We start from the raw sequence: 13,822 nt of genomic DNA on the forward strand, positions 1-13,822 counted from the left end.
TGGAGTTCTTCCCCTTCAAGACCTTATACCTTTCATGAAATCCAAACAACTGATCAAAAATGTAATCGTTTCCGTGAGAACCTTGGCCAATCCGGTTATTTCATGCCATGTGGACTCAGCTGAATTCTTAATGCTGATTTGGACAGACGCAGAGGGCAAGCATTCTGACCATGGGTTCTCAAAGTTCAGAATGCTGAATTAGAAAATGGAAATTTGACTTTGCTCTCTGCATATCTGCATATCTTATTTTTTCTAACGGTTGCTCCTGAGAACCAGTCAGTGTTTTTTACAACTCTTCTCCTAAGATTGCTCTGAAGCAAAGATGAACTGGGGAACAATAGGCACATGGCATGAATTGTCCATTGCAATGTCAGCATTACTGTTGAGAGGCACGCAGTGTAGTCGTTAGAGGCATAGACTGTTGAGCCAGACTCCCTGAAGTCAAATTCCAGCTCTGCCATTACTAAGTAGGTTGCAAGGTCTTATCTAAACTCTACCTCAGTTGTCTCATCTATAAAATGGAAATGTTCATGTTCCTGCATATTCAGCCCTCTGCCCCACGTCTATCTGTGTTTCTTTTATGGTTAAAACGATGATTTGCAACCTCAGGGAGAGGTTTGCATCTATCCTGGGTCTTCATATACTTCCTTTACACATGGCCAGGAACTTCTGTATGTGTACAACTCAGAGTAAATAGATGTTATGTGAATAGGGATAGATCAAATGGCTGTTGTTGGATAGAAATATAGAATATTGACATATGCGATATTACATTTTGGGGCTAAAAATTAAAATTTCATTTTTAAAAACAGTACTTAACATCAATAAATAGGTGACTCTTAGCTTTTTTGTGCATAAAAGACCTTAAACATGACTTAGTTCATCCAATTTGATAACTGCCTGGACCTGCCATGGTGTCGCACACTTCTGTGCCTTTGCACGGGCCGACCCCTCTGACTGGAATGGAACAGAGCTCTGAGTCAAGGAACTCTTCTCCTTGATCATGTTGATTCACATGTGAATTTTTGTTCATTTTCCTAACTTCAGTTCATGTTTCACTGGGACCCCATGAAGCATTCTTTGATGTCTTCATAGGAGTTATCACTCCTCTCCTCTCTAGCTCTAGAGCTTTTACCCCAGCATATGTTTCTGTAGCTTCACTTGTTGCACTACCATTCAGTTTATTTGCTCTTGGACTAGTCTGTGAACATGAAATGAGGTTTATTCTTCTGTCTCTCCAGCGAGACCCTTTGGTAGTTGGTGTGCAGTAAATGGGAAGATGCAACCACAGTTCATGTGTCCAATAAAGAAATGCAGTCTCAGAAAGGGTGACACCTTGCTTCCAGCCACGTAGCTTGTTTGGTACAAGTCGAGACTCAAGCCTAGGTCAAGGGTGACTCTATGTCCCAGATGCTGGGGACAGTCCCACTTTATACCTATTGTTCTGATGTAATTATCAATCGTGCCCTGTCACTGTCATAAATGTCCCTGTTAGAATGACAGATGTCATGGTCACCTCACCTGCTGATTTCTCTCTGCCATGCTGAGTGACGTGCCTGGGGAACAAAGCTCTGCCCTCCCCAGGGATGCACTTTCTTCATCCATGAACTGCTTCCTGCTCTGCGCAGGAAAATGTTGGTGAACTGGATTCCTTGGCAAGGAACTAGGGTTGCTTTAGTAGTAACATATTTTCTGAATTCGCTTTCATTTCCTCACCTGTAAAAATAGTTTTGTATATGGGTCTTACTAAGAACAGAAATCTGACCATCATTTAGGTTATTTTTGGTAGTTGAGAGCACTGTTGGTTCAGAATATTTCTTGGTGTAATAGATGTATAAATCTGATCATGTCACTTTCTTGTTACATCCTCCTTACGCCTTCCCATTGGATGTAAATAAATTCCTAACTTCTTTGCATGGTCTTCCTCCAGGCTTTAGGTGACCTTGTCCCTGCCCACTTATTGGGCTTATCTCTTATATATGTTAGCCTTTCTGATCTTTTCATGCCTTGAACATGACAGTGAACTCACCCAGTTTCAGGGCCTTTGCCTTTGCTGTTCTCTCCGTCTGGAACACTCAACACCTGTTTCCTTGCATGGTTGTCATTTTTTTTTTTTTTGAAGTATAGTTGATTTACAATACTGTGTTAGTTTCATGTGTACAGCATAGTGATTTGTTTTCTTTTTCTTTTCAGATTATATTCCATTAAATGTTATTACAAGATATTGGGTATAGTTCCCTGTGCTATACAGCAAATCCTTGTTATCTATTTTATGTAGAGTAGTTTGTATCTGTTAATCCCATACTCCTGTTTGTCCCTCCCTCCCTTCCTTTCTCTTTGGTAACCATAAGTTTGTTTTCTATGTCTGTGAGTCTGTTTCTGTTTTGTATATAGACTCATTTGTATTATTTTTTAGATTCCACATATAAGTGATATCATATAATATTTGTCTTTCTCTGACTTATTTCACTTAGTATAATATTCTCTATGTCTATTCATGTTGCTGCAAATGGCAACATTTCTTTCTTTTCATGGCTGAGTAATATTCCACTCTGTGTGTATGTATGTGTGTGCGTGTATGTATGTGTGTGTGTGTGTATATATATATAGATAGATAGATATAGATATATATATACACACCACATCTTCTTAAGCCAATCATTTGTTGATGGGCACTTGGGTTGCTTCCAGGTCTTGGCTATTGCAAATAGTGCTGCTATGAACATTGGGGTGCATGTATCTTTTTGAATTAGAGTTTTCATTTTTCCAGATATATACCCAGGAGTGGGATTGCTGGATCATATGGTAACTCTACTTTTAGTTTTTTAAGAAACCTCCATACTGTTTCCACAGTGTCTTCACCAATTGACATTCCCACCAACAGTGTAGGAGGGTTCCTTTTTCTCCACACCCTCTCCAGAATTTGTTATTTGTAGACTTATTTTTTCATTTAATTCTTAGCTCGAATGCCACTTGTTTGAGGAGACTCTCCCTGACTATTTTATCTGGGGTAGTTGCTTCATTATATCACTCTCTTTTATATCTTTTATAGCATTTTTTTTGTTTACAAATTTATTGTGCGTATACATATGTGTAATTGTCTCCTGCCGCAAATGTACAGATTCTCTGAGGACAGAGACCTTGTCTGTGTTTCACCACTGTACACACATTTCATCATGTATACACAATGTAGGCACAAATTAGGCATCAATGCATATATGTCAAATGATTGAAGGAATAGATAAAACTGTATCAGGTCAAATTTATTTTGTATTTGGTTTGACACAACTAGTTGTGTAGATTGCAGTGAGTAACATAAGATGTTAAATATCACAAAATCATGTGAGTCTTTCGTTTCAGAAACATAATATTTATTAAGAACAACCATTACACCAGTACTGGGTTAAGTCTTCTGGGAATATGAGTATAAAGAAGATAAGATCTCTGTTCTTGAAGGATTTATAACTTGAAATATTTTGAATCATAATAACCTATCTTAATGGCACTGAAAATTAGCACATAAAATAAGCCCTAAATAACATCAGTTACTAATGCTTACATTTAAAAGAAATAGCAGCATCTAAAACAATCGTTTAAAAAACTCTTTTAAGTGTTTTAGCAACATGTACTCAGCTATGCTTTTTCCCCAGACAATAGCAGGGATGGCATATGTTGGAATCTAAAATATGGCAATTATAGGCTTTCAGGGCAACAGTCACCTGCCACTCCATGCCATTTTTTGTTAGATGAGGTTAACACCTGCTCTACTGACTTCATCAGTTACTGGAAACGTCGAACGTTACTAACATCATAAAGAACAGCACCCTTGCAAGACTTACTGTGGCCTCTTTCTGCTAAAGTAGATCATGTAACTGAAGAAATGACTAGTCTAGGTATTGTAGAGACAGACGGAATCACCCTTCTTGAGAAGCTTATCAGAGTCTCCTCTATCTCCCTCTTTCTCTCCCATTTGCTTGTATATGTTTATAAGTCCAGGAGAGATGGGCACACACAGGTTTGCTAGCTGGAATTTGTAGACGAAGATGACAGGGATGCCTTATTACTGTGGGGTCCGGTGCACTTTGTGTTTGGATGCAGTGGTGGGAGTTCAGTGACTCTCGGTTTTCACATAGAAGCTGTGAGCAGTTCCTTTTTATCTGGGCACAGTTATCTGGGTCATTTAGAAATGAAAACTGATGTATAATCAACAATGCCATGTCTAGAGAGCAGGATTTTACATATTTTGAAAATGAGATTCAAATTCCCTTGGATGTCAGTCTGCCTCCGTGATCTTGCTTCTGCCTTTGAATCTTTATTTTCCTCTGTTCCCTCTCATCTCCCACATGAATCCTCAGCCTCCGCAAATATTTCTTCCACTCTTCCCAAACCCTGCACTCTTTACTCCTTTGCTTGTATGCTTTTCCCTGACCATCCTCTATCCCCATTTCCACTTGTCAAAATCCTGATGAAGTTTTACGCCCTAAACTAGTGATTCTCAAATGTGTTTCACAGTAGATTCACGTGAGTAGCTTTCTAAAAATACTTATAATGGGGCATCACACACCGGGAGAATCTGATTCAGTTGGTCTGTTATGGGATAGATTGAGGTCATTTTTTTAAGGTCTACAAGTGATTAGAAAGAATAGTCAATTAACATAGAGAACCATTGTCATATTTCTCTAATAATAATAAAAAAAAGGCCTACCTCTTCTATATTCTCATAGCCTTGTGTTTGCACGTGTTGTATGGAATTTATCAGATTAAGTTTGTTGTTGTCATCAGTTCTTTATAGCCTGCAGTACAGCTGAGGTCTTTTTGTATCTTCTATAGATTTGTATTGAATTAAATTGTATTGTTCATGCAATTTTGTCATTATTGTTATCAAACAAAATTTTCAAATCCTGGCAAAATCCATTTTGTTGATGAGGGACTCGGGGATAACGTATAGCTCTTCCTATGGGACGCGGCACCTCTTGGCCTCCCATTATTGCCTCCTCTAAAGGGACTTGGTTGTGTGAGGCAGGTTCCCAGACTCTGGAATCTGTTTTCTGGTCACTGTAAACAGCCCAGTGAGGATTTACTTGTCACAGCAGCTGCTGCAACTGACGTGAACTTGCAGAGCAACATAAAACAACCAGAGAATGTTCCACTGGAATCTCTTGGGAAGGAGATTTCACTTTTTATTGATTGAAGTGTCAGGGCTGATCGAAATTGTCTAAGAATGATTTGGGTTCTGCTCTCATTGCCCAGTGTCTAGTTCTCATAGGAGTGGAAATAAAAAAAAGGGCTAGAAGCTGGAGATGCTCCCTGTGACAAACCTCACTGCGGGGGGTGGAGGGTTATGAAACCTTAGCCAGTAACAGTGTGATACAGGAGAGGCAGGTTTCCAGTATATACTTATAGGATTGTTGGGATTCAAATCCCAGCTGGGCCACTTTCTAGCTGAGCCACATTTGGCAAACTATTTAACCTCTCTCTCTAAACCTTAGTTTCCTCAGCGTACAATGATTAAAATAATATTTCCTGGTGGAACTTTTTGTAATATAAGTGTTCCTATATGCCAATATCCTAGCAAGTAGTAGATGATAATAGTCAACATTTAACCTCCTTTTGCCTAAATCTCTCATCTGTCAAATGAAGACAGCAACAGTGATACTAATAAGAGCCAACATTTATTGAGAGCTTACTTTCTGCCAGGCACTGAGCAACTTACAGAAGTGCCGACCTCATAAATTGCTGTGGAGTAATTGTGAGGATTAAATAAGCTAACATAGGAAAAAAACATTCAGCACTTGTGTTGTTAAGTGCTCGATAAATGTGAGCTATTATCATGAACTGAGCACCTACACCATGTGCCAGGGAACTTCATGCATTACATAATTTAGTTCTCACAACTGTCTTAGGAGGGAAGCCCTTTTACTGTCACCATTTTAAAGATGAGGGAAATAAGGTCCCAGGGATTAAGATAACTTGTCCCAAATGCCACAGCCAGTAAGTGGCACACAGAGGCTGTAATCCAGGTGCCTTTGATCCCAAATCTTCTTTCTGCTTTTAGTATGTTAACACTGTAGAGCTGTGTGGAAAGGAGGAGACCTGTGATGAGCCACAGACAGAAGAGCTGCCCAGCAGAGCAGCTAGAGGTCAATGAGACACAAGGCAAAGAGGGAATGAGGGAGTATAACTGAGACCCAGACAGAGCTGCTATATTCTGTCTGAATCAAGAGCATCGGGGAATTGCTGTATCCGAGGGACTCAAGGGCTGTGTCTTCGGGCCCTCCTGCTAGACCAGGGGCAGGATGTCAAGGTGGCAGGTTCTTGACAGGTAATCTGATAGCATCTTAGCCTTAACAATAGTATCACCTGGCTATCCACTGATGCGACTACCTTCCCTGCATTTTTGATGATATGAATCCAGAGTAGAAAAGGAAAGGAAGGCGTGGGGAATAAAGGGTATGAGAAATGGTGGTAAGTAGATTTTTAACTAATTATATTTGTTCTTTCATTCATTCATTTATCCCCCGCCGCTTGAAAGTAATTAGTATATACAAAGAACACACATTCAGTAGGGTTATTAAAATAAAAATATTTGAAAAATACAGAAAATATACTAACGATGAGAGTTAACAAAGACGTTTACGAATATCCTGACAGGCAGAGCAAAAAGGAAAGCATGATTATATGAACTGGTCTAATCTGATAGGAGTTCGCATAAAAAGTCTTTAAGCAAAAAGGCTCAAATGTGCTTTTTCTCTGTTCCAGAGCAGAGATATGCCAGGGTGGTGAAAGCATCTTTGTGGACCAGAGTATTTCAAGCTAAGAAAGTTTCAGAGACAGAGGCATACATACCAATCTCGAAACACTCATTGGATTTTCTCTTTGCCAAACAATAAAACCCACCCATGCATAAAGTATTTTCATTGAAACAGCTCGTGCCCTAACCTTCCTTGATAATATTTAATGATCTCTCATTAACTTCAAAATTGTTATTTGTTGCCAGAGAACTTTAGGTTTGGTTTTCATCCAAGTAATGAATTATCTACCATTTAAGAGACTTCCCAAAGGCAGACACCACCTGGCCATGTTGCTGTTTAAATAGCTTTATGCATCTAACTAGCAGTGGTGTGAAGTATGTGGGGCTGTGGTCTGCGGACTCAGAGGAGCTCAGTTGCTTGGCACAAAATTGCCACCTTCAAATAGACAGAGAGACCAGGGACAGACACCACCTGGGTATGGAATGGATATGGAATAGGATTGGTATAGTCAGGTCACAGGATGGAGAGGATAAGAACAGTTCCCAACATCTAATAGAGGGGGTATTCTGGGTCCCCCAGAAAGGGCCTTACAGTGGATATTAACACACAGTTGCAAATGTTAAATCAGATGAGAAATGTGTCCCATCAGACCCTCTGCAAGTTTCCTGCTCCCCTTCAAATCCAGCCATGCATATATAAGCCTGGAGCTGTTTAACTGTAAGTTAAATTGGATATATTTTGGGGACTTCTCGAGGAAGGCAAATGTTCCTCCTCAGTGTTGGTGATAAACATTTCAAAAATATAATTTCACAAAATGATGTCAGAATAGCATTCATCGCACTAAACTCAGGCGTGAACACAAAGTCCATTGATCACCCTCTGCCTATCTGGGCTGACACAACAGGCCTATGGGATATTATCCACTTCAGCTCTGGAACTGAAACAAGACAGCTCAGGGAATTATTCTAACAGACCTCAAACTAACGATAGGGTCTATCCTCTAAGCCACCCCTGGCCCTGATTAGTATCTTTTCAGGGACAAACACCTTCCTAATGGAAGCTGTGACCAGCCATGGAACAGATAAAACAACTTGGAGCCATGCCTTGAAGCAATGCACAATGCATGGAGAGCCAGGGACCTCAGTTCTAATCCAAGTGAAGATCACCTGGGTGATAATGAAGAGGAGGAAAACTAGAAAACTATTAAAAAACAACTCTTCACAAGGATTGCCATGTTATACTTACTATATCCACAAAAATAAGCCTGCTGTGGTCTTAGCACTAAGTTAGGTGATACGAAGGATCCAGAGAATTCACCCCTAGGGACTTAAAAACACCAAGTTGGAGAGGAAAATCAACATATGTGAAACAACCAATAGCATTCTGATACAGGTTATAATCTTATAATTAACTGTAAAATTATAGGGTCAACACTGTATGTAGGTGATTAGGGAGGAGAGCGCAGAGAGGATCGAAGAACAGTCATGCCAGATTGCATGGCGGTGATGAGACTTGAAGGGTGGAAGGGTTTATGTGGTTTATAGATATAAAAATAAAAAATAAATATTAATAATAGGGAAGATTGATTACTTCATGTTCTAGTCACTCTTCTAAAAACTTCACATTTTCTAACTCATTTTATCCTCAAGACAACTTCATCGGGTGGGAATTTTGATAGTCTCTACTTTATGGACAAAGAAACTGAGGCACATAGATGTTTCATAAATTGCCCATGGTCATCCAGCTATTAACTGGTAGATTTCTTCTTCCAGAAAGGGTTAATCAACGTCCTTTCTAGGAACTGTGTACATGTTTAATATTTTTGAAATATTAAGCAACAGGAATATTGCTTTCTTTATTGCCCACTAAAATCTTGCTGCAAAAAATGGTACTGTAAAAGCCATATTTTTATTTATTGAATGCCAACTGTGTGTCATTTCACTTTCAAAAACCCCTTGTAGGTAGCAGATGAGGAGAAACACATCAAGCAGCGCAGCCATGTGTGAAAGAGCCCATGTTCTTTCTACTCCCCCAATGGCCTCTGTCAACTGTATATTAATTGTAGATAATTTACAAAAGGATTAAATTAAGGTGTGAGTAGTGATCATTGTTCAGATAATTGCCTCATTTTCTACTTCACTGTGTGCTTATAGATACAGGCCTGGTATAAAGTCCATAATTTTTAAATTTAGTTTATCTTACGTGTGTGTACAGAAGGAACTAAGGTTCTACTCCATACCAATGTATTCTGGGGGGTCATCACATATCTGAACAAAATAGAGAGATCTAGGATGATGGCCATCTAAGAGGTCACCTGAGTATATCAATCGTCAGTGTGTTCCCCTTCTGAGAGGTCGCCTCAAGGCTATGGGAACTTCTAATATTGCTACATGGTATCAGGTCACAGTCATGAAGATCCAGAGCTTATGAGTCAGAAAGACAGGCATACCTGAAGAGCTGGAGCTGGCTCGCATCTGCTCAGCTGCTGAGCGGCTATTTGCTGTCTCCTGTCCCCAGCTACATTGAACTAAAAAGCACGGCTCTGCTTCGTAGGCCTATATTTTTGACTGGAGCCCGGTTTCTGCCTGGCAAAAGAGAGCAAGAACAAAGTGATTGTGACTAATTGAAGCTTTTCCTTTTCCCTGCAGTTGAAATCAGTGGTTAAGACCAGACTGGGGTGATGTCTCCAACAGAGCGTTTATCAAAGTCTGGATCTTAGGGCACTAATGCTGGGATATTTTGCAGCAAAGGCTTTACTAGTAAATACATCTGGGAAATTCTAAATTAAATAGAGTTAAGGTGGTTTATCAACTGCAGGACTTTTCAGAGCCTTTACATTGAGAGTGTCCAGAATTTATTTGGCTTTAAACCCTTTTTTTCTTCCTAGGCATCCTATGGATTTGGCACTTGGCAGAATATGCTAACTGAAAACTCAACTGAAAAAATGAATATAGCCTACTCTAACAATTTTTAGAAAACCTTATTTGTTCAGTATCATTGAATAATGTGCTGTTCAAAAGAGGGTTTGGGTTTTTTTTTTTTTTTCAGTTCTGCAACAAAATGTTTTTGGGCATAATACTTGTCCTTTAAGTACCAGCAATTTTTTGTATTATTATTTAATTTTGCTATAAGAAAATCATTTGAATATATGACTTTTTGTCTCTTGCATTCTTTTTTTCCTGTGATCATTAAAAATGTAAATCACTCAACTCTACTGTCCTGTACTGAGTGATCTTCTAAAGGCTTATTGGGGCATAGCTGTTTTGTCCCTAAGCTGAATGGTCCCAGTCCTTATGTTTTTGACAAACATATTTCTCCTTTGAATAAGTATTTTACCTCCTTCATGTATTACCAGCCTAACCTGTAATTTTTTAAATGATACCGAGAAGATTGCTTTCCTTTCCACTGTGGTAAATGAAGACTTGGTAATTTGATGTCTCAGGCCACAATAACTCAGAAGGAGTAATTAGAAGCCAGTTGCCTCTTTAGGCTCTGGGGATGTAAAGAGGGGTGATGCAGGTCTCTGGGGTGCTCCATGACAATTCTACATTGCATGAATCAGCCCAGTGGGAGTTCTGAGAAAAGGAAGCAAGTCGGATGGCAGCTGTGAGGAAGGCTGTATTGGAGACAGGGAGGGGGTCGTGCAATGGCTCATACAGAAGGAGTAACAGTTGTATGATATACAAAGAAAAAGTGATATTTTTCCCTAAAATAAGTACTTTTCAATGCAATTATGGTTTTCTTTAAGGTCTTCTCTTTCAATATGAACTTGGCATTTTTACAAAGATCAGGCAACAACAGGAGCACTTTGATTTTCTCCTACACAGGATCTTGAAGCTAACACCATGCAAAATCTTCTTCATGAGTTTTAAATGACTTTCTTTTCCTTTCTTCCTGAGGAGTTAGTCCCACATGAGTGACACTAGAATGACGGGGGTGTGGGGGTGTATTCCTCAAGATAGTTTCTTAACATTACTTCCTGTGAACTCAGTTTCATGTAGCTTAGGGCAGAGGTTCTAGAAGTGTGATCCTCAGACCAGCAGGACCAGCATCACCTAGGAAGCTGTGAGAAATGAAAATTCTCTCCTGCCCCCAGACCTACTGAATCAGCAAATCTGGGAGCGGACCGGTGATCTGTTTTATAATGCTCCCCCGTTAGTTGATTCTGATGCCCACTCATGTTTGAAAACCAGTTTGGTTTTTTGTTTCATTGAAAGGCTTCAGAGGGGTCCATGAATGCCTTGAATCTGTATGCAAGTATGTGTATATGTGTGTACATGCATCTTTTGGAGGAAGCAGAACCATATTTTTCACTCGGATCTCAGAATGACACTAACTCCAGCAAGGTAGAAACCACTGCTGAAACATCAGGATCCAGCACTTGAGGGTCTCTTGCTGAAATTGTTTGACCTGAAAGCCACACACATTATGTTTGCTTACAAGCCATTGGCTAGAAATAGCTGTACAGCCCAGTCTGAATGCATGAGTTCAGGGAAGTATAATTCTCTGTGTGTTCAGAAGAAGTAGTAAACCCTAAGTCTCTATCACATTTCCATACAATAAAAACTGTTTATCATAGATAGATAATAGATAGATAGATAGATAGATAGATAGATAGATAGATAGATAGATAGATAGATAGACTGATGAAAAATTGACTAACTCCTCTTAGGGTTGGGGCATGTGGGGATGGCAATGTATATGGGAATTTTTCACAGAAAATATGGTATTTTTCACTGGGTCTATAGGATGAGAAGGAAGTTTTCCAGGCAAAGTAGATATTAAGGTAAGTATTCCAGGCAGGAATAGTAGTCTGATTGGAGACAGAATCATGGAAGAGATCTAATTATGCTCAAGGGATGGTGAGATTTCCATTGTGGATGAAGTACATGATATATATGGTCATGTTATGGGTGAGGAATGGCAAGAAAGGAGCCCTGGAAATAAAAGGTAGAGACCAGATTATGAAGGGTCTTGTGTTCTAAGCTAAGGAGTTGAAAGTTTTGAATTATTTCATAAATATTAGTGTCTCTAAAGGTTGTTGAAACATCTATTTTGTTGCGACAACCCTGATACTTTTTAAGTAGCTATTTTTAATATAAAAGATAGCTATGTAAATAGACTAGTGTTTCCCACAAAGTTTCAAACCCTCTATCAGACATGTATCATTGTGATTTTCTACATCTGTGCAATTTTGCTTCTCCTGTTCCTTTTGCTTGGAATGTCTTTCTTCTGAAAAAAGTGAGGCCATCAGAATTAGATGGCTTTTGATCACGATTATTATCAAGCAACTCCTGTGTGCTAACATTTTGTCCTATAGTTCTCACAACAACCCTTCAGTTTCGGTATGATTCCTCATTTTACAGAAAGAGAAAATGAAGAACAGAGAGGTCTGTTCTCTGCCACACAGTGAGTAAAAATTTCTCAGCTGAGAAATTGATATGACTTATTAAAGCAGTTAGTTTAGGGATACATATAAGTAAAATATTGATTCAAATTCAATTTTCTGCCAATTCCTAGAAATATTACCTTGTAGCAACTCAAACTGGGTCATTTTCCTGCTAAAAAGCCCTTGAGATAGTGAGAGAATGGTGTGCTCTATTAATCTAGTTTCTCTTTGAAGAGGCCGAGGCAGGGAAAACAGGAAGGTGCTACTGTAATAGTCCAAGCAGTAGAAATGGAGAGGGCTGAGTAAGCTACACTATGGGGTGGATGGTGAGCATTCTATATGCTTCAGTGAATTGTCATTTTTTTTTAAAGAGGGACCTTGCCGTCATTGTTTTAGTATTACCTTTTACATATAGTGAGCATCAGTTCATATTTGGAGGGTCTACGTCTTGGCTGCTGTGCTGGAGATTTACCATTTGGTCTTTGCAGAAAGTTTGTTTTCTACAGACTTGGGAGCCTGCCATCATGTGATGATGTGGAACAAGCCTGACCTGAAGTAAAGATGCCTCTATTTGTGTCCTAACTCAGAAACTTACTAGCTGTAAGCCCTGAGCATGTTTCCGAATTTCTTATACTGGGGTACAGGTATTGCTGAAAGGGTACCCAAAGCTAGATGAGGAGTCTTACTTCGCTCAATGGTTTGAGGGGAAAATGATCTTTCTATCATAATCCTGACTAAATGGCTGGATTGAAAAACTAGCAGGAGAAATAGTTTTTAGAATAGAAAATATGAAACCTCAAATACATTTCAGACCCATGGTTTCCCCTTTATGTATGTCCAGGATTCAGAAAAGTGAGCGTTCACTCTTTCCTACCATAGAGATAAACTCGGTAGAAATGTTTGAGAAGCAATGATCATTTGACCCTCTGCTTGGTTCTTTTAATGGGAGAACATGGTAATGCTAACATTCTAAGAAGTTTTTCTGAAAGGACAAAGTAGATCATGATTTGAAAGGATTTTGAAAACCCTAAGGAGTACAGTGTATAAGAGTATAATAAGTTATTGTTATTATACATAATAAAAAGATAGAAATCTGTTTCATAAAGACATGTTAACATGACTCAATAAAATGAGTCATGGCTGGGATACCAAAGCATCCGCAGGTTCCTAAAAAAGATACATGTAAAGAATTATCCACTGTTTGCCTGCTCCATTAAAATTTTACCTTCCCAGGAGCTGGAATTTTGTCTGTTTTGTTTGCAATAGTATTCCCAATGCCTAGAACAGTGTATAGCATATCATATGTGCTCAGTAAATATTTGTTGAATAAATGAATTAATAAAAGGACTCTCAAAGCAATCATTACTATTATTAATGAGGACACTGACCCCTAACTGCTGCTTACTCTGAGGAGCTGAGCTGGACCACAAATGAACTGCAAGAATTCCTTTTGTTTATACTCGAGCAGCCTGAGTCATGCCAAAGACAAATAAAATCAGACTCTAGTTAAAGTGGTAAGGACAGATTTTAATCAGCAATAAGCTACTGCAATAGAGAAGAGGGTCCAGTGTGAATTGAATTCAACTTAGATTTGTGCAGAGGTGACTGGGCATTCTAAAAGGAAAATGAGGGAGTCGGAAGGAGGAAAGTGGGGGCTTGAGTAGAAATAAGGAAGTGGAAA

The 13,822-nt window shown here is 39.1% G+C and overlaps 1 protein-coding gene across 3 annotated transcripts in view; it reads left to right on the forward strand.

Moving 5' to 3' along the window:
- The window catches only part of NELL1 (neural EGFL like 1), an 863,771-nt gene that overhangs the window by 787,314 nt on the left and 62,635 nt on the right, over positions 1–13,822 (forward strand). The window lies entirely within an intron of this gene.

This window comes from Eubalaena glacialis, chromosome 10 (assembly GCF_028564815.1).
Source record: "Eubalaena glacialis isolate mEubGla1 chromosome 10, mEubGla1.1.hap2.+ XY, whole genome shotgun sequence".
In the NCBI taxonomy this organism is placed as follows: Eukaryota; Metazoa; Chordata; class Mammalia; order Artiodactyla; family Balaenidae; genus Eubalaena; species Eubalaena glacialis.